Genomic DNA, 20,711 nt, shown 5'->3' with positions numbered 1-20,711 from the left:
ATCAGGTCCCTTAGAAATTATTTTAAGTACTACCAAATATCAAGGTAGTAAACAAAAATAAAGGCAACAGAATTTGACTTACTGGTAAAGATTTGTGCCCGTAAGAAACACTATACACAAAACCTCTCCTGAATGCTACGGGATGAGTCATGCAACAGGAATGACAAGTCATCTTCTGCACTTTCCTGTGCCGTGACTCTTTAATGTCAGCAGACCAAGAGAGCACAGACTGAGCACAGAGAAAAAAGGCAAATTTTTAACATGTTATTCCTGACCCTGACTCTTTAACGTACAATTGTTTTTTTTAAACTTTATAGTGAAGAATGGTCTGCACTAATAGTTTATGTCACATTATTGATAGAGCAGACCAACTTCCAGACACTTCATACTGTGAGAACACCACACTATTAAAACCCCAGCAATATTTTCTATTGCTAACAATGAATAAAACCCAAAAAAACCTCACTGTGACATTCAACTCCCAGATATGCTAAATTGTTTTTTGCAAGTGTTTTCTGTCTATGCATATATACATGCTACACACTTATTTTCCAAATCTTCAAAATAAGAATGCAAAACGGTGCCATCTGGACATGCCCTTCCCTTGTACCCACGAGTTTTAGGACAAGCTGGCAAAAACCCATCACAAAACACAATGGCTGTGAGCTACTGTCCCTTCTCTATCCTAAACTCTAAATAGATGTTACAAGAATAAAATAAAAGACGATTTTAGCTTGTTAGAGCAACTGCTGAGCGTCGCACGCCAGGCGTGTAGTGCCCAGACTACAAAGGATGTGCCCCGTTGTTATGGTAACTAGATGACAACTTTGGTGCACACGACCATTGCTGTCACCTCTGGGACTGAAATCCAGCTTGGCTGGGGATCTGCACCCAGCCCTGCCCCATCACACCACTGTTGGATGGGATACCCAAAGCGAAGCCCGGGCCCCGCGCATGGCACAGGCAGGGCATTGCCACTGTCCCCTAAGTTTCTCACACCCTCTCCACACTCCCCTGAGCTTGCGGAAGAACACGCTGCAGCTGCCAGGGGATTAATGGATATGGTAGAAAGGACATGGGCATGACATCTCCAAGTCATCGTCTCTAAAAATACTCATGACACCTACGGGCATTTTGGCTAAACTAGAGAGCTAGATTGAATCCCTCATTTTAAACAGAAATAAAGATGTGTAGTGCTTCTTCCCTTATGCAAAAGATGCAGAAGGCACTTTCTTTCTTCTAAAAATAGACACCATTCACTCTATGAAGTCTTTTGTCTCTTTGCCTGACACAAGGAATAGTTGATCCAGTCTATCCCCTGCCAGCAGAGAAGCGATCCCCTTTCCTCCTGTGTCCCAGCTCAACCTCCCTTCCTTTCCCACACCACCTTCTCCATCTATTCATGACTGTTGCTATTTTGGTATCTCTGCTAGATTTTGGACCGTGGGTTCCCTGGGACACAGCAGTGCTGTGTCGAGGGCACCTGATGTGACCTCTTTGCTCCAGGTATTATCACAGACAACAGCTTCCATTGTTCAGTTCAGCATGCCTTAAGTAAAGAGTATTTTCCTCACACTGCTCCACTGCTTTGCCCCCCACTTTTGCCGCTGCCACGCAGAGAGCTGGGCAAAAAGGCAAAACTGGGCCTTGTTTGACCTCAGCCAAGAGCACTTGCACGCCCTTCCCGGCAGGTTTCTAGGAAGATTGCCTTCGGAAACAGTTAGATTGCCCATAATCAGTGCGACTGTCTGGAACAGGAAAATCCACTTCCCATTATATGCCTGGAAGTGAGGTGCAGTACACAGGGATGCCCTGGGGAGGAGAGGGCTAGAGAAGAGAGGGTCAGAGTTAACCTGCGCTACGAGCAGCGGGGAGCACTGCTTACGCACGCCATACGGTACACCTGCACTCACATCATGGCTGTGAGTTAGATGTACCTGAACTAACTTTCAACCACTTAGCCCCGGCGCTACTGCTGAGACAGCTCAGCATGTGCCTAGGGATGTTTCCTTGGCCCCTGGGTTTCCTACAAGGAATGAAGAGCTATACTGGGGCAGGAGCCTTGCTGCAGGATGGTACCCGTTCTTCTCTGAAGGACTCAGGTACAGTCCTGCAGGTGTTCAGAGCCAGCCTGACCTTTCAGTGGTGTTACTGGCTAACGGGTACCATTTTGGCACCACAGCACTCAAGCTAACAGATGACTTTCTGAGGATCAGAGGGTAAAGGTGCAGCACATATCTTAACGATGTGAGATGTCCTCAGTAGAGAAAAGACGATAAGTGAAGGTCAGATAGGATGTAGAAGGATGGGGATGAAAGGCATTTTGTGAACTTCTGCTTTGAGGTATATTTTTAAATATAATGCATTGGACTTGACTTCTTTGTGTGAGTAGAGAAATTCCTTGAAGTAAATGGGTAAGAGATGGAATCATTATAAAGATGATGAACACCACGTGAGCTTTTTCTCTTAATGCTACTTTTAGAAACCCCTCAAAACTGCAGTTACTATAACCATAAAGACATTTTAGATTCCCTGAACCCCTACATTACAGCAGAAGCACCCACTGCACAAATGTACAGCAGTAAAAATACCTGCTTCTCACAGCATTACTTCTCTCATAGATTAGCTATAATAAAAATGTGCTGAATTTTAGAGAAAAAAAACCTGCTTTGCACTGTAAGCCTGCTTTCTTTGAGTGTGAAAATAGGTAATATTTAAGAAGCTCAAAGTGACTTTGTGGCACATGTCCCACTGACCTGGCACTGGGAGTGAGGCAGCTGGGGCAGTTGTGTCCACTATCTTCTGGTGAGTTCCTTGAGGCTAAAGCAACAGGTGTACAGAAAGCAAAGATTGATTTACATGGACATTTACCCATTACATGGGTTTACCTAACCCAATCTTTTTCGGACTATGTGTAAATATATAGCAGAAGCATAGTATGAAATGTTATGAAACCAAGTTCTGGTTGTGGCACAGTAAATTAAAACTTCTATATATTAAAAGTTCAGCTGAGCTGACCTGCTTAGAGCAGGAACAGTTTCTGCCCAGAGGATACTCTGACCTCTGGAGCACAGCTGGTTTTTCCTCTTTAATCTTCCTCTGCTAACACAGATACCACTCTGCTCTTAGCAGAACTTAAGTGATGACCCTTCAACTACCCAGTAGTTTACATGCATTTTTGTGAGGGCACAGAAACCTGATATTTGAACCTGAGACAACACGCAAGTCTCGTCTTAAAATAAACCAACAAAATTGATAAAAATCAGAGATGGTTTCTTTCCGTTTTTAACAGAAAGATAGGGAAGATGTCTATTTTAAGCTTGTTTGGATTTGTATTATTTTAGTTAATAGCAGGAAGTTTAATTTTTTTAAATCAGCCTTCTTTCCAGAACAACACATGCTTATTACATTCCCCTGCATTTTTCGATTTCCATGTTCTTTTCTATCCTACTACTCCACCCTTTTCCTCTTCCCACTTCTTTCCTGCTATGAGAATTAAATTAATTTGGATCTCTCTGCTGAGGGAAGATTTACAGGGAAAACTTTGGTCTTCACAGCACGCTGTAAGCAGGTCCAGGCTCACTCTGACCTTTGCTGGTTGCTCAACCCATGCTTAAAGCATTCTCTGCCTCTGACTCCCAGTTTCACACAGGGCTATAATAAGTGCAGCGTCTTCGTTAAACCCGTGCATCCTGGCTGAAAATGGAAAGGTAGTCTCCAAGACAGGCCCTAGTGCATTAAGAGCAGTAGGATCAGGACCTCGAAGTGTATTCAGAATTTAATGGGGAGCCACTGGAGTGCGTAGTGCACTAGTGTGATATGCTCCTGGTACTCCTTCCTCCCCAAAAGACATGCCGCTGCACACCATCCGTACGCAAGTTTTAGCAGTGGCTTTCACCTTCCGTGCAGCTTACGTCACTGGCATGCTGACCTAAATCTAAAGTTGTATGAAACTGGAAGGGATTAGCAGCTTCTGTGTCATCAACTACATTACTTTTAATTGCCTTGAAGGATTCATTTGTCTTCACTCCAGTAACCTTTGGCAGCAATCAGCGGTTCAAACACCAGTACTCCCACACACAGCAGCTCTTTTCACAGTCACATCCCGTTTACCAAAAGCTCCATAACAAACAAGAACACACTCATTCAGTTAGCTTTTCAGATGTATCTATTTAAATTCCACCTCTGATAAGATTAAAATATTAAGTATACTTCTGAGAAGCAAGAAAATGCTTCATCATCACCAGGAATGGGCATTAAATTCTTGTCTGTGTTTTACAAACAGCATAATCAAAGTTCAATAGAGAATATGCAAAGATTACAAATCTATAGCAGACATAGAAATTTACATAAATAACAGATATGAATATCTGATGTTTACAGAAATAAAACTGCATGCTATGCAAACAGAGTAAAGTCTACAACACTAAACAGCATTTCATTATGCTGATTTTTCAACCCAAAGCTCTTTGTAGGTGAATATGTATGAGGCATTTCACTCATGTAATGCAAGGGAAAACATCTATAGAAAAAACAATATATATATATTGTTATGCTACTTAAAGAAATTTGGACTAAGGATTGGAGGAAAACGGGGATTGTTTCCCCCCAAGACCTTTAGGGTTAGAATTTCACAGCTACAGAATGGACCTGTACAATTCAATGGGAACTTGGCACCCGAAGACCTTAAACAGCCTTAAAAAATCTGATCCATAATATCTCACACTGAGAAGTGGGAATTTGAGTTTTTAAGGGTCTTATGGAAAATACCAACATCAAGTAAATTGCACTGATCACACTGAATCTGCTTTGGAAATAGGAGGGGGTCATATACAAAGGTGACAGTTTACTACTCTGTGAGTTAAAACGTGAAATATAGTAACACTGTCAGCGGAGTACGACTCAACCCAATTCATTCATCCTAGAGCTAGCCTGTCTCAGTGCATGACCAGAGGCTTATAAGCCCAATCGGGCGCTTGCAAGCACGCGTGGTTCCACCGGGAATCAACAGGACCCTACATGTGTGGCAGAGGCAGAATTTTGTCCAACACTCATTGTTTGTTTTTTTAAGGATAAAAGACTGGTTTCACTAGTAACTGGAAGACACTGACAACATGTCACATTAAAAATACTGTCAGCACTCACTCAAAAATATAAATGGGGAAGGGAACCTGGATAAGCTAGCATACAAACTTCAGGGATTTTTAAAAAAAAACAACCCAAACTTCCCCAAAAAGCAAGGAGAACCAATACCTCACGTAGCCAAACACATTGTGCTCCACAAGGTCACCCTCCTAATTCAGCAAATTCAGTTAATCCTCTGGATGAATGCAGCATGTGTTGCACTCCCAATGAAACTGCACAGGCTCCAAATAAGAGGCCATCAACTACTGCTGTAAATGCAATCAATGGGAGTCTGAATAACACCATTCGATTTTCCCCTTTCCAATAAACAACCAAAACAAAGAGAAGTGTTTCACTGAAGGTGTGCATTGTTTAAAAGCCAAAAGGTGCCTTTCCTTCTAAATTTTAAAACCATTAATCAAGCATGAAATAAACAACATGTGCAAGTCAAAGGTTAATATCCCAGGGTCTTTAATGTGCGATTACCACCCACTTCTTTTCCATTAACACCATCACCTCCTCCCTGTCTTTCAACATCCCCCGCAACTATTCTTGCCTTGCGTCCCACTGATTCACACAACTGAAAAGTAGTAATTATTTCGCACTTAATCTTCAGAAAACTGCTGCACAGAAAACGGGCTTTGCCTTCTGTTCCATAGTCTGAAGGGAATGACCACTAGAGAGAGGCAATTGTTTCATTTCTCCTCTAAAGAGTTTGCCCAGGTTTTGTTTGTTTTTTTAAGGATGAAAAGACTAGTTTCACTAGCACCTGGAACACAGTGACATCATGCCACAACCAAAAATATTGTAAGCAAGAGGATAATCAAGTGCTACGGAGCAGATTTTTATTTTAGAGATAATGGCATTAATCCAAGATAGATTTAAATGATTTAAATAATGCAACTGTAGACATTCACCAGTGCTTCTGAGCACAGAGCATGGCTCTAATTACATCTGAACAATTAATCTTTACAATTGTGCTGTTTAGAATGTTTCTCTGAGTGGGTATATTCTTAATAATTGGGAAATTAATTAAAATTACTATCTAAAGGGTTGTCAGAAATCTTCAGTCAAAAAAAAAAAATTGGGCTGGGGTGGAAACAGCACAAAATAGTCCCTCTCCAAATACGTGTTCTATCATATTCACTTGAAAAAACAAAGCAAAGCAAAGAGACTGAAGCAGCCGTCGTTCCTGCATATTCTCTACATATCTAGAAAATACGGAGCAATATTTGAAGTTTCAAAAGCATTGCCATACCAATAAGAAAAGATCAAAAGGGTAACAAGTTAACTTAGAATTTGTTCCTCTGATCTTTCCTGCAAGGTAGAATGAACCTATTGGTATAATACATCTTTTTCATTTCTCAGGCAGATTTTTTTTTTTTTAGTTCTGCCTAAACTGTATTCATGATGCAATGCAAATCTCTAGCATTATAACTGGTATTTACAGAAGGAAGATTCTTCCCAAGTCATCTTTTCAGCAGCAAAACCAGGGGCTGCTGTGTTTACTCAGAAAATATTTTCAAACTCCATTAAGTGATCAAGTTAGAGAAGAGAAAAAAAATGCAGGTGAGATCCAACCACCTATGTAGCTCAGCTGGCAGCACCTCTGACCTCTGGAGCATCAAGGTTGGCTGGACAGACTGAGCTCGCAGGTTCCTCATGAGGTTTAATTCCACTCTTCTGAAAACACGCTTTGCTGAATAAGAAAACCAGATGAATTTATAACTGCTCTTCAAGAGTAGCAACTTATACCAAATGTCTTTGATTTTAGCAGGTTGATATCAATGGATCTGACTTCTGACTCTTTCCAGACAAGCAACCTGGTGAATACTCTCAGGTGACAACTCATATTCAAGAACACAGGTGAGTCTATGATATGCAAGTCCAGAACATGTTTCCTTAGCACTTCTGGACTTATTTAACCACTGTACTAGGAACAGCTGTTAACCTTATTGCTAAAATGCCTTCTGTTGTGGAGTTACTCTGCATTACCCTGGATGGGAAGGCACTGCACATGTACTGGTCTTCATCCAGCAAGATGTACATTTTATGATTACCTTGGCCAACTCTAGAAGTCTTTAAAGGTGTCAGTGGAGGCTGGTTTTATAACACATGGCAAGAAAGCTGCGTGTTCGGGTGCTCTGCAAACAGATTTCTGCTGCCTTAAACTCCAGTGCCTCCATATCTGCTATTTGCTCTCCTGCATGCTTCAGGCAATGGGTCGTAGGGCACAGACAGGATTTTCATATCAGAGACAAGGAAAATCTATTTCAGGCTCTCAGAGTGGAAAGTGGTGGTATGGGTCACTGAACACTGTTGGTCATTTTATCTCACAGGAGCCATGAATGAGAGGGCTGGGTAGAAGGAGGACGATGCCTCAAGCAGTACAGTGCTGGAAATGTCTCATCTGCTCCCCGGGACAGCATGGGTACACCTAGGAGCTATTACACACGTGCAGCTAGGGATGGGCATTCGTATTTTTTCAAACACTAAGTCATTCAGCAACTTGTGGAAGTGGTTTAAAAAAAGAATATAAACAAATATCTCGGGCCTTCTTTACCTTTCCATTACTCACTGCTTGCAAAAATGCTTTTTTTGTGTTTCTGTCTCTTCTTCTTCTCAACAAGTGTCACACATTTTCAGAAAATTAATTTGAGGATCTATAGTACTAACTTCAGCAGCAGTGCATATGCATTTTAAATAACTGCCTTAACATCAGGCTAACCTTGACTTATGCGGTATTTGGTGGCATATATTGAAAATCCTGTGTGTCAGTGCAACGATGAAGCAGCAGTGAGTAACCTCCATGCCTAATACCAAGCTTCATTTGGCATTACTTCAAGTGTAACTCTCACATTGGGGCTACACAGAAACTGCCAGGTAGTTCAGATCCTGCAAGAGAAAGGAATTGAACTAAGAGATGATGCTGAGGCCATTATTACGTCAGTCTAGGACCACTCCTGTCTGTAAGGGACAGTGTGTTGGACCTCTGAAGGCCACCTCCATCTCTGTCCTGAGAAAAACCTTACTTGTCCCATTCACTCTGCAAGGAAGGAGACACCGGTTCCGTGGCTCTGACTGTGTGAAGATCGCAATATGCATGCTGGAGCATCAGAAAAGTTGTCTGCTTCTGGCATAACGTAGTGCTTCAGTAATTTTTGTTATTTCCAAAGGCTTCTTCGGATTTCTTTCTCTTATAAAAATAAAAAGACTTCCCATGGTGATAAACTCAATAGAAGCAACCAGACTAGAAGTGTGCCTGGCAGAACCAGTAGGATTTAATCCTTGTAGTTGTGAAAGTAGCCAGTCAAACCTGAATCAGCATAGTGCTTTCTTCTCCAATCTGGCAACAGATAATAGTGGCAATAGCTTCAAGAGACTGATTTGGCTCTTTCCCTTATTTCAGTGGGTTACTGACTCTTAAAGAGGTTGATAAAACACAAATTCAAAGCTGTTAACTACTTTGCTAACTCAACATTTAAGCCATCAGTTAGCCAATGTTGTATCCAGTATGGTTGCCTACCTTTCTAAGGCAGATTACAAACAATAAAGAAAAAATGAAAAAGCAAACCAAAGAAATGCCCAGAATGGCCACAGAGTCTGATAGTGTTTTCCAGGTAGTCAGCCAGAAGTCGCCAAATTAGTTACTTGACATCCACAAGATAACTTAAGGAACTTTGTTTTCTACCCATAATGTGAACTATTTGCAATATGCTATGCAAAAAAAAGATGTGCAATGGTATGGATCCACAAAGATCTCTAATGAAAGAGATATTTATAAATCCCCCCCCCCAAATGAAAATATTAATCACATGTATTCAAGCTTAATCTTCTATCAAAGTGCACAAAATGAATAGCAAGGGAACGGGTTAGTAAGTAGCAAGAATTTGTAATCGATTCCTCTATGGATGAGATCACAGAAAATTATCGTACAGCCAACCTACTGTAAATGAGAGAAATTTATGTTTGCTTTCTAATGTAGTGTACCTTTTAAAAACAAATTACAGTCAAAACTGACTCAGTGTTAAAGTCAGTGTTTAAAAACTGACTCTTGCTGAAAATGAGCAGCTACAGAGACACAACGAAATGACCGCAAGGACACAAGCATCACTTAAACTGCACTGTGGAAAATGTGTATTTAAATGTCATCAGTATGCAGCCATCTAAACTAATAGTGCATCTATGTTAACCTCGAACTATCACTTGCATCTTTTTTAGCGCCACTATCACATTCAAGACTTCCACAACACTTTGCCATTTACCAGCAAAATCTAGTCGAAGAGTGAGTGATACAGACTGTCATTTTGCCTTCATCTGTTCATTAATAAAATGTGATAGGAAACTACATGAATCAAAGAGCATGTACGTTTCTCGTACTATGCCTATAGTAAGTCAAGTTACAGAAGTTCTTTCATTCAACTCCTTTTAGCTACTTATTAAAACTAAAATGTCTTCTCAGTTCAGCATGTGCCAAAAAGGAGCACTTAGCGATTTGTGTAGTAGAGTTTGGTTCTCCCTTGTCTCTGTACTAGAGTAAGAGAAAGGTTAGGCTGGAGGGTCATGTAACCCAAAGAAAGATGGTCATGTAGCCCAAAGAAAGATGGTCAAGAGCACTGCTGATCCTCCATATTGGCAGGAGTACTGTGAGGAAGGTGAGATTACTCAGGTGGAAGCAATGTCCATAAAATTATATATGCCATGTGTTATCAGTCCTTAACTCTTGACAATGAAACCAAGAGCTTGGCCCTGAATGAAAAAATTAAAATTTTATCCAGAAATGAATCATTTTCCTGCTCTATCTCCCCTTCTTCTAAACAAACAAACAAAAAAAATCCCTAAGTAAAATATTTTGGTCTTCCAATATTCCAATCACCCTATTAGGTTTTCCTTTTCTCAGCAGTGTTGAAACGTAAGTAAGTTTTCAAAAATTCAAAGGGACATTTCAATATTCAGAATCAGGGGAGCTTTATTTAGTCGGCCTAGCTTCAACTGCATTCATATCTGCTGACAAGGTCTTAGTTTCAGCCTTCTTTGCTGCTTGTCCTTTCTCTTTTTTGAAGAATTTTTCTCATTTTAGGAAAGGTGGCGTTTGCTGGACAAAAGCAAGAAAGGGGGAAAAAACCACTTTGTTATTGTGTTCTGTGAAACCCATTTGCAGAACTTTGTCAGATAAGAAGAAAAAGACGCAGCACCCACACCAAATACAGGCAGTAAATCGGAATCATCAAAGGATGTTCCATTGAGTCACCGAAGTTGCAACTTGGAATGTTGTGCCATGACTCCCTGCTGCCATCTCATCAACATGCAGGCATGGAAGATGTACTTCCATTCAAAGAGCATCGAACAGGTAACGATGGTGGTGAAAGAGGATGGAACTGGAGTTAAAACTACAAGTTATTAAGTATTTTAGAAACATAGAATCACAGAATAGTTTGGGTTGGAAGGGACCTTTAAAGGTCATCTAGTCCAACCCCCCTGCCGTGGGCAGGGACATCTTCAACTAGATCAGGTTGCTCAGAGCCCCGTCCAACCTGACCTTGAATGCTTCCAGGGATGGGGCATCTACCACCTCTCTGGGCAACCTGTGCCAGTGCTTCACTACCCTCAGCATAAAAAATTTCTTCCTTATGTCCAATCTAAATTTACCTTCTTTTAGTTTAAAACCATTACCCCTTGTCGTATTGCAACAGGCCCTACTAAAAAGTCTGCCACCATCTTTCTTATAAGCCCCCTTTAAGTATTGCAAGGCCGCAATAAGGTCTCCTCAGAGCCTTCTCCAGGCTGAACAACCCCAGCCTGGGTTTGTTCTCAGCCTTTCCTCATAGGAGAGGTGTTTCATCCCTCCGATCATTTTCGTGGCTCTCCTCTGGACCCGCTCCAACAGGTCCGTGTCCTTTAATGAGGACTTCAGAGCTGGACACAGTACTCCAGGCGGGGTCTCACCAGAGCAGAGTAGAGGGGCAGAATCACCTCCCTCGACCTGCTGGCCATGCTTCTTTTCATGCAGCCCAGGATACGGTTGGCCTTCTGGGCTGCGAGCGCACATTGCTGGCTCATGTCCAGCTTTTCATCCCCCAGTACCCCCAAGTCCTTCTCGGCAGGGCTGCTCTCAATCCCTTCATCCCCCACTCTGTATTGATAGCGGGGGTTGCCCCGACCCAGGTGCAGGACCTTGCACTTGGCCTTCTTGAACCTCATGAGGTTCACACAGGCCCACTTCTCAAGCTTGTCCAGGTCCCTCTGGATGGCATCCTGTCCTTCTGGTGTCTCGACCACACCTCTCAGCTTGGTGTCATCTGCAAACTTGCTGAGGGTGCTCTCGATCCCACTGTCTATGTCATTGATGAAGATACTAAACAGTACCGGTCCCAATACGGACCCCTGCGGGACACCACTCTTCACCAATCTCCATCTGGACATTGAGCTGTTGACCACTGCCCTCTGGATGTGACCATCTAACCAATTCCTCACCCACCGGACAGTCCACCCATCAAATCCATACCTCTCCAGTTTAGAGAGAAGGATGGTGTGGGGGACCGTGTCAAAGGCCTTACAGAGGTCCAGATAGACCACATCTGTAGCTCTTCCCTTGTCCACTGATGTAGTCACTCCATCATAGAGGGCCACTAGGTTGGTCAGGCAAGACTTGCCCTTGGTGAAGCCATGCTGGCTGTCTCGAATCACCTCCCTGTCCTCCATGTGCCTTAGCACAGCTTCTAGGAGGATTAGTGTTGGGCAGAGGGAGGAAGGAAAAAAAGCTAAACAGCCATTGCTTTTATTTAGAAGTCATTCATGATCTGGGCACTGTATTCTGCAAACAATAAAAATCTCAGCAGGGTGTTTTTAAACTGGTATCTGACCACTTGGGACTGTTTATTTCTACCCAGCTGTCCAGCTTGAAGCCTGCTTATCAATGCAGAGGTTCTTTGCCTCATTGCTGAAATTATCTCCAATGCCCTGCCAAAATAATGACAATGTTGTGGCAGACTATGAAGGTTTGCCTTCATTACCTCTGCATTACGGTGACACAGAACCATCAGACTGCTTTGATACTCAAGAGAAAGGACAACAGGTTACATAAACAGTGTTTTCTAGCAACAGAATAAAAACAAATTCATCTCAGACCCTTCAAAGTAATGGCCTAGTTCACTTATTACTGCTCCAGAATAAATTACTATTAGAGTTTTTTTCCTTAAAATCAGTGTCCCCCCCCTCTTCATAAGCAGCCTGCATCCCAAAACAAGCACTTTGAAAATGCACCATGCATCAATGCTGATGTGGTATACTCTGCTTTCTTTCACTTTTACTCAGTCTTACTGTGGCAACTCCTACATGCAAAGTTACCCCCTTCTTATATTCTTTAGAATTATATTTTTCAGCTTCCTCAGAGGTATCTTAAAGAAATCATTCTCCAAAACATATGAGCTCTACAGGAGTTCGTATCTGTGACATGCAGATAAAGCTTCAAAATTAAATAATAGTGATTTTACTGGAGTCTTATATTGCCTAATAGTTCGTACTGTAACTCGGTGCCTTATGCATATTGAAATGCTTTTACATAACGAAAGCAATTCTCCAGTGTATATTCCAAGATATATTGACTCTTGCTTTAACTATTTTGGTGGTTTGGATGACTAATCAGCTTTGTCTGTTGAAAGTTAAGACTTTCTGTACGGATATTTGGATTTACTACTTCCAGGAGAGCAATGCTGCATGAATTTGCAGTGTCCTTAAATAGATCATAGCAACCATTATCTTCTTAGGTTCTTCTGCAAATTCATCAGCTGTTCCTTCAACAATTTTTAACTGCTGGTTTGTCAAGGTTATTTTAAATATTGCCAATTTAATGTATTCCCCCTTGCTGTACTAATTTTTATGGCTTAATAACAAGGCATTAGGACATAGTCCAAAGACCAAAGACGAAAGTTTTATAGTCCAGCTGGAGTTTTACCATAAAACCTGTTCATCTGCAGTAAACAGAATGTTTCATAATGAACTATTAGACAATTTTGTTTTCAACATGCTCTTCCAAATTGCCGTGTTACCCAGGATTGGTTTTCCAACTAACTTGACATTATATAAAACGGAGGCAGACATGGACTTCTATTTAAAAGCCAGGTGGAACTGAGCCTACTGGCCAAAAAAAGCTAGATGTTACATATACACTTGAGAAAAAGTAACATTTCTCTGTATGAGGTAATTGACATCATTGTGAAATATAGCCAAATACGAGCAAACCAGAACCTCAGTACAGTAACTACTCCTGAAAAAAGGTAATTGCACCATAATTTCAGATTTGTAACTGTAAACTTGATTAATGCTTCATTTACAGATTGTACCATCTTCCTTGCGGAAGATATTTCTTCCCAAACCTAAAACAGTGATTCTCCTAGACTTCAGCAAACCATTTTGGTTCAAACAGCATCCATCATCTTGCCAGTGAAAATGTCAATAGCAATAGCCCAGAGAGAAGCAGCGCATTTATCTAATTTTTCCACATAGAAGAAGGTATAAATGTAATAAATCTACTATGAAAAATATCTCGTGTTGTTTTTATGACATGTAAACACGTTTGATATATTTTTCCTCCAAATCAAATTATTTAGGACACTGCAGGATATCCCACTTAAAAGGACTCTAGGATTACATTTTATTTCTCTATGAGCCTGGTTCTGAATATTCAAAAAATCTCAAGTTTTCTATTTGTCACTGACAGAAGATTCATTAAAATCTGGTGAAACAACAACTGCTTATATTTCTGTCAGCTCTGTCAAGCATTCTTTCTTACGATCTTTAATAGCTCTTGGGCTTTTTTTAACTTTACGCAAATGTTTGTCTCGTTCAGTATAAATCTTCACTTTCTTTACTAACACTATTACTTCACCAGCTTTCAGTTACTACTCAATTATTTTCAGTATTTCCATCTAAAAGGTATCATCAGTGGGCTACTCTCCAAGCACCAACTGGGACCACTTTTGTTTCAAATTCCAGCTTAGTACCCACTGCTGCAGTACAAGTAAACCAACCAGTGATGAGTATATTGTGATATAACAGAATACAATTATTATTTTTAAAATTAAGTTCAGAGATGGAAAGTCATCAACATTATCAGTAGACATAATGGCACGACCTTTTTTGCTTACTCACATTCCCCTTCTGTCTCTTGGAATTAGTCTAGAAGGACATTGCTGTCTCATTTGAAACAGGCCTACTGACATAAGTGTCTGGACGTGGAATACATTTGCTCTACGGAGCCATGAGCCTGACTGAGTTCTCTAGACTCCACTCAAACACAAATACTGTGAACCAGCCACTGCAGTAAGTGACATTTACTGGCCTGTTCCTGAAAGACCTGAACACCACCTCCTTCCACAGAAGTTAACGGAGTTAAAGCTCATCAGGCCTCAGGATCAGCTGGCTCCATTTCACACAACTCCCTGGAAGAAACCACTTCTGCATATGTTTTTCTGACTTGCATGTACACAGTTACGTAGAAGGGAGCGTTAGTGCTTGCACCATCCAACACTGAGCTCCTCAGGGGACACCTGATTTGTGTGCAGACAACCGCGTGAATCAGTGTTCCGAGTAGCCGGTGAGGACCAAGAAGCTCTGTCAGAAGGACTGGCTTTTTAAATGCTTCTGCCCTGCACAGGGGTTCTGTGATGCCTTGAGTTAGTCCAGCTCCAGAGGACTGGAAGCACAGGGCACCAGAACCGGTGAGCCTTGGGGGATGCTCAGAGATGGGACTCAAAGCCGAATCCTGGTCCACTAATGTCCAGTTGAGAAGAGAGGCCAGCTCACACTCCCATTACCCTATCTGTCTTTGTTGGGTTAACAGAAGAAAGGCGTCACATTTGTCACTCAATTAAATAGATATGATTCTAAATATAGATGGGAAAGTGGGGAAAAACAACTGAGTAAAGAGGTGCTGTTTGTATGCAGGTATTTTCAAGAGTAGAAAAGAAACGTTAAAGAAGATGATTAAAAGCAAAGCATACAGCAATTACCATTACACATTACGTCTTTCTACAAAATGTTTCTTCAAGGAAGTTTTACCATAGTATTTCTTACAACAGTTGCCAGGCAAACACTGAGCATGTGGGTAAGGCTCTGATTTTACACCAACAAAATCCCAAGTATTTTAATGGAAAGCATAGTGTTGGGTCCTTGCAATGTGTATTATACTGACTAGCATAAGCTGGATGCAGAACATAATCAAAAACACAGTAGTATTTTTGCCCCCAACTTGCTCGTTTCTCTGACATTATACATGCAAGTTTATCTTAAAGAGATGGGACCCAGTTCTCAGAAGCCAGCATCCACCTGTGGTAACAACTTTCCATGCATACATTTATCTTTGTAGTAATAACTGATCTACATATAAACAAACCAGTTCTGTACATGCAAATTCTAACAGCTCTCAGTCAGATTGCTTCATCAACACGTGCAGGAGATACCACAGGCAGCCAGTACAAAAAAATGCACACGCATCAGCGCAAGTCAGATTCCCTATTAAAAAAACAGCTACACATCTCCCAGCCACACACCTCTGATCCATCTCAATGTGGAGCTTAACTGCAAAATTTAGCATGAATTAGATAACACTTCTCTAAGAAAATGAGAAATTCTGTATTAGTACATCCCTGCACTACCAATCAAACATAATGAATTTTTGATCCTCTGTAGTATAATCCACATTAATGCTAGCCATCTAAAGCAAACATTCCCAGACTCCAAAATACAGCTGTAAATATTCTTGCCCAGGGTGCTGATCTCAGTGGCAAATTCTGGCATTGATTCCTCTCTACTTTTCCTAAGTCCATACTGGTCAAATCCGGGTGAAACGATAGCTTTAAGAAGGATTCTGTCAGTTCCTATGAATTATGGCAGTGACCTGCTTAAGCGACGTAAAACTGACATTATTTTTACAATTCTCTTAAGCTGAAATTTAAACTAATTTCAGCTATTCTCTCATAGTATTTTTAATTGGATCAATATCATTCAGCCATTTTGAAAACTGTTATGATACATAAACTAATACATACATACATGAACATACTCTTTAATATAGGAGAAAAAAGGTTATGCTGCAACTCTTTTTATATACATGTAACATTAAAGTGTTTATTAGAGGAGCCCAAGAGGGCTATAGGTTCCCTCATTGTACTGTAAGTGTTTTGTATGGGATGCATGCTCCCTGCAAGGTAACAGCTACACATCTCCTGCACTTTAATCCATACTGTGACTGACGGTGACCCCTCCTCACAATGCACTGCAGCGTTCACTGGTGAAAATGCCCTGCGACTGCTCTGAATTTGGCCCCCTGAAGTCACATTACCGTAGGCGGTTTTGATTTTAACTGTGGGAGTCTAGGCTAGATAGAACGTGAACTCAGGAAAGTAAGTATATTAAAAGGTTCCTCAATTCTCAGATCTGAATTTTGTTCATATTTAAAGCCCACAGTAGGGGAAAGAGGAAAGATTTTTTTTTTTCCTTGCAGCAATTCAGAGTCAATACATTTACCAAGATACGATCTGAATTCCATTCTGATTTGCAGAATGGTTAGCTAATTGGCAAGCACATACAATTTAAGAACTAGATTTCGTAGATTAAACTCATTACTTCAAGCTTTTTATGTTCGACTCCGAGTCCCCACATAACCTCTTCCCCTGCTGATTATCTGCCCTGCTCCCTTTTCACGTTGCATTCCCCCGCTTTGGCGCTGTATCCGAATCCTTCTCCAGGAAAGGTTGCCTCACCTGCCCCCGGTGCCTCCTCCTGTCCAGGCTCCCTCTCTCGCAGCCCCAGCTCCTCATACTGCCGCCACCGAAGGCTCGACCCGAGGGTTACGGCGGTCCTCCCTGAGCCACCAGCACCTCTGCACAAATTACTTGTCTCACTGAACTGTTACATTTCCCGGAATGAAGCTAGTTATTAGGCGGCAGCGGAGCTGGTTGTTGATCTGCGTTACCCTCCAGCTGACTGCCTTTTTAGCATGCACGCTCTTCAGGCCACAGACTACGCCTTTCTTTTGTGTCTGGAAAGCCTGTAGCAGTTGCCGGGCACTAGGAACAAACCAACCTTTGTACTGGGAGCAACAAAAACTCTTCTCACCTAAGAGGACTGCAATCCTCGTCCACCTTGACTAAACAAAAAGATTAAAAAAGGTCCGGGGATGTTTAAGGATGGGTAATCTTCTCCAAAGCAAGGCTGGTTTCCTATTTTAACTCTATGCCTATTATTTACACTGAAAATAAAGCTCATCAAAAGCTTGAAGTTGCCTTTACTTCGAAAGGAATACGTCATCTTCAAATATGCAAAGCAGGTTTAATGTCGGTAACCCAAGAGTTACTGACCTTGTATTTCAGCTGTTCTCAGTGTGCACTTTGGCTTTTTCTGTAATAAGATCATCTTACCACCAGATGATTATTGATCACTTATGACAGAAACAAAAAGCCTTGACCAGACTCATCTATTCATTGCGCTCAGTGCAAACCGATATAAAAAATGACACACACACCCCCCCTCCGAACTGAGTCACAGCCAAAAACACCATCTAGGGATGAAACCCAGAGGGCTAGGGAAGACAGCAAGCAAGAGTAAGTTTTAGCAGAGACCTGCTTGGTGAACGACTACCACCTGGCAACAGCAACAGCACTACCAACCGAGTATGACAGCAATTGGAAGAAGTCCTCATCACCTAACCCAAACCTGCCAGGGCCTTCCCCGCGCAGCCCACCCAGGTGGGGGAGACGGTGTATGGCAGTATGAGGAGGCTGTGGAGCAGGGCTGGGGCCGGGGGGCATCTCAGGACCCACGGGGCCATCAGCGCTGTTGCCAACCCAACGCCAAGGCAGCAGCAAGAAGACGCGTCCCTCATCCTCAACTTCTCCGGATGGACCCAGGCAGGCGGGCAAGGAGCGGGTCATGGAGGGAGAAGCTTCTAGACTAACCTGTTCACAGGTTTCCACGATGTGCTTCCCCCCCCGGGGGGACGGACCCCAGACCGTGGCACCCAGCTAGGGGATGTTTTGGGCTACTCTGCCCCTCTCCTCTCCGACGCGACGGCGAGGGTTGTCCCCTGCCCGCCCCAGCGGGGGCCTGCGGGGGGCTGCGGGGCGCTCCGGGCGGGGGGCACGGCCGGGGGTAGGGGAAGTGCGGAGATGCGGCGGGTACCGGCCGCGCCGGGAACGGGCGGCCGGGTGGCTGCGTCCTCGCTCGCCGCAGATTGGTAAGGTAAAGTGTGTGCGATTTCTCACCCTCACAAAAGGGAGGAGGAAGGAAAGATGATCAAGGAAACAAATCAGGCAGGGGAGGGATGGGGGGGGGGGAGAGAAGAAAAGGAGGGAGAAACAAAGGGAAGAATAAAACCCTCTCTGGCAACAAGCAAACAAAGAGGGTAAGAAGAGCTCGGCGGTCTCCCCGGCGGGTAACCCCCCGCCGGGCTCCCCCGCACCGCGGCACCCCGCCCCGACGTACCGCCCCCCGGCAGCCGGCGGAGCTGCGGCCGCGGCCCCGGCTCCGGGCTGCCGCCCCCGGCCGCGCACGGCGGAGCCCCGCGGGCAGGACCCCGCGCCTCGCCGCTGTCGCCCAGGGAAGTTCGGCGGCGCGGAAATGCCCCCGCGGGGTCGGGGCACCTTACCTGCAGGCTGGCACTCCTCGGGGAGCGGGGGGGGAGAAGCGGAAAAAAAACGGGGGGGAAAATAATAATAATAATAATAATGAAGCCACCCCAGTTTCCGAAATTGCACCGCTCGATCAGGTTACTATGGAAATCATCGCGAGGAGGCAAAAAAAAAAGCCAGAAGCCACCCTCATCCTCTCCGCCTCCGCGAGGGACCGCGGCGCCGGGAGCCGCTGCCTCCCCCGGGCGCAGGGCTGCGCGCTGCCCCCCCGCCGGCCGCGGGCTGCTCTCCGCCGCCGCGCACCGGCAGCCGGCCCCGGCCCCAGCCCCGCGCCGCGCCGCGCCGCCAGCGGTGCTGCCCCCCGCCGCACAGCTGGAATTTAAAGGGGCCGTGCTCGCCGGGCGCCGCTGCCCCCGCCGCCGAGGGCCGGCTGGGTGTGCCTTTTTAACCGAAAGTTTCCCGCGGGGGCCAGGCGCGGGTGCGCTGAAATACGGGCATCCGCAGGGGCGCAGGGGGGAAAGGGAGCAAAGTATGTGCTGTGCGTAGCCCTAGGCGTTATGAAGTAGTATACGCGTAAGAGCGGGATCCAAAGGCCTCAACAGGGCTCAGTTGCAATTAGCGCTGTACGCAGACATGGATAAGAAGAGGCAGCCCCGGCCTCTGAGAGCTTGTACCGTAAGCGGTGAGGACAGACAAAAGGGAAGAAAGGGTATAAAATGCATGAGGGGGGGATGAAAACTTCCTAACACCCCCCCCCTCCCCCACCCCCCAGCCCGGCACCTATAATTTTTTGCTGCAATTAAAAGACTCAAAAAAGACAACAAACAGTTCTGAAAGAGATCATCCTCCCTGTGTTCCTTTACTCATGATCTGAAGTGCTTGTCAAGCCCATCGGTCCTGACAAGTGAGCTTGGCCTGCAGGACTCCCCGGCAGCCTGGAGCCTGGAAGCTGGACCCATATGAGGTCCGACCATGACCACGGATGGAGCTGGGCCAACAGCCACCACTCACAGGCAGTAGTGGACTTTGGCGTGAGTGAGTGGACAGAGCGTGGCAGCCGTTGCCACCACTTCGCTCTGCCCTACTCAGTCTCCACCCTCGCCCCTCATGTGCTGCTCTGCTCTGTCCCACTTGTGTGTGAGCCATCTCCCACCACAAGCCCCCTCTCTGCTCCAGCAGTGTCAGGTCCATGGCTGATTCAGGATCTACCACCAAAGGGATAGTTTTCGCCCACACAGAATATATTCCACAAGTTTCTGCTGATGGGAGACGGGGCTTCTAAGTTATTCTAGCTCGAAAAATGTCTGCCCGCAGAGCACAGGGGAACCCCATCTTTGCTCCCTTGTTGCAGACTAACACCCTATGTGCTCCAGCTCCCAGGAGGGGGAAGTGCGGAGAAAAAGTTCTTCAGATGATTGTCTTAAACACCTTTGAAGGAAAGGAGCCCTATGCTATTGCAGGAGAAAGGAAGGCAAGAGCGGGAGGGAGAGAGGAAAAAAGACTAGTGAGTAACATCCAAGTCCAAAAGCTTTTGGATACCTCCCCTGGAGTAAAAATGTGAATTTCTTCTCTCTGTTCTTCCTGTAAGAGCTAGAGGAGGAAGAAGACTTTGCAAGTGGTAGGTTTAGGGAAGATGGTTTGCAGTTAGTGGCCCCCGTGACACCTGTGGGTCTTTGAAAAACCTTCCTCTTCCAGACTATCAGCCAGTTAGGCCTCACAGCTCTTTATTTTGCACAAATATTCAGCACTGCTGGTTGGTGTAGCTGCAGCTGAAACTACTTTCCAGCAGATCCTAAATTGTTCATGGGGTTTGAGGTGAGGGAATTAGCTAGCAGAGCCATGTTTGGATGCAGGAGAGAAAAAAACAAACAAAAGAAATAGAAAACCTCTCCTACTGAGCTGTGTGGTATTTCCCCATTCCAGATAATTCCTGGCATTTCAGGTAGCCATTTCTATTTA

General features: G+C 44.0%; 1 protein-coding gene across 1 annotated transcript in view; it reads right to left on the bottom strand.

Moving 5' to 3' along the window:
* The window catches only part of NAV3 (neuron navigator 3), a 576,126-nt gene extending 557,279 nt beyond the window's left edge, over nt 1-18,847 (bottom strand). Inside the window, exon 1 of the mRNA XM_076333407.1 lies at nt 18,770-18,847. The gene's annotated coding sequence lies outside the window, so the exon portion shown is untranslated. The remainder of the gene's footprint in view (nt 1-18,769) is intronic.
* Between the last annotated feature and the right edge of the window lie 1,864 nt (nt 18,848-20,711).

The sequence above is a fragment of the Aptenodytes patagonicus genome, chromosome 1 (assembly GCF_965638725.1).
Source record: "Aptenodytes patagonicus chromosome 1, bAptPat1.pri.cur, whole genome shotgun sequence".
NCBI classification, from domain to species: Eukaryota; Metazoa; Chordata; class Aves; order Sphenisciformes; family Spheniscidae; genus Aptenodytes; species Aptenodytes patagonicus.
This window is presented reverse-complemented; position numbering and strand designations above follow the sequence as displayed.